The following is a 915-nucleotide window of genomic DNA, read 5'->3' as shown; positions in this document are numbered from 1 at the left end:
TGTGTAGCATATCTGTGTAACCAGTATACTATATTTCTAGATAATTAAAAATAGATCATGACCAACAAAGTCAATGGGCTAGTTCTTAGAAGTCTAGATACGGCTCAGGAAGGAGTAGACAGACTAGAAGTTGCAGATGCGAGTGCCTTGTATTCACAGTGATTAATTATTTACATTACAATAAGAAAGGGAAAAAAACATTTAAATGGCCATATTAAAATAAAAGGAAATAATACACAAAGAAAACAAAATTAACAAAAAACAAAAACAACAACAAGTCAGTTCCACAGTTCCAGTAACAAGCCACACCATTCAGTTCATAAAACCCCCCTGAACTGAGGCGGTTCGTTCAACAGGATCGGGTGAGTTTAGAGCGCCTGTTACAGTTCATATGCTGACAAAAGTCAGATCAGAGTGGGAACAACTTTGTTCATGGGCTGCAGGAAGCCTCCCACCAGCCTGGTGGGGAAACCAAATCTCAACACCACAGGTGAAATCCTTTAGGCTCTTGGACCTGATTCTTCAGCTCGCCATCGAACCTGGCCAATTCCGCAGTTCATAAGGCATGCAAGCGGTTTTGTGTTTCTTTATCCCTCAGCTTACGATCGGAGACTCCTAAAGTTAGTACAATCTTATCAGCATCATACAAGGTTAAAGAAAAACAGAATGTTGCGCTTAACCGACCTGCAGCTCTGCTCTCCCAAACTTGTTCTAACCCTCCATGCTTTTTGCTCCAGCTAATATACCCAACAAATGAGCTGACGGTGGTACATGTGACTCAAACGCTCAACAATGATTGGCTGCTTAGTAAATCTCGCGAGAATTGCAGTTATATAATCAAACTACCGCGAGATTTTGGAGGGCAATAGTAGCGAACCAGAAAATGGAACTCAACATTTCACTTGGGTTACACCT

General features: G+C 41.2%; 1 long non-coding RNA gene across 1 annotated transcript; it reads right to left on the bottom strand.

The window, feature by feature from the left end:
• Nucleotides 1–130: 130 nt before the first annotated feature.
• Nucleotides 131–909, bottom strand: LOC106936467 (uncharacterized). The gene is made up of 2 exons (XR_001422140.1): nt 685–909; nt 131–615 (listed from the first exon to the last, which is right to left on the bottom strand). It is a non-coding gene; the product is annotated as an uncharacterized LOC106936467 (long non-coding RNA).
• Nucleotides 910–915: the final 6 nt, after the last annotated feature.

Source organism: Poecilia latipinna, unplaced genomic scaffold, assembly GCF_001443285.1.
Source record: "Poecilia latipinna isolate Pla-1442-1.1 unplaced genomic scaffold, P_latipinna-1.0 Scaffold2152, whole genome shotgun sequence".
Lineage (NCBI taxonomy): Eukaryota > Metazoa > Chordata > Actinopteri > Cyprinodontiformes > Poeciliidae > Poecilia > Poecilia latipinna.
The sequence above is the reverse complement of the archived record's forward strand: the minus strand, read 5'-3'. Positions and strand labels throughout refer to the sequence as shown.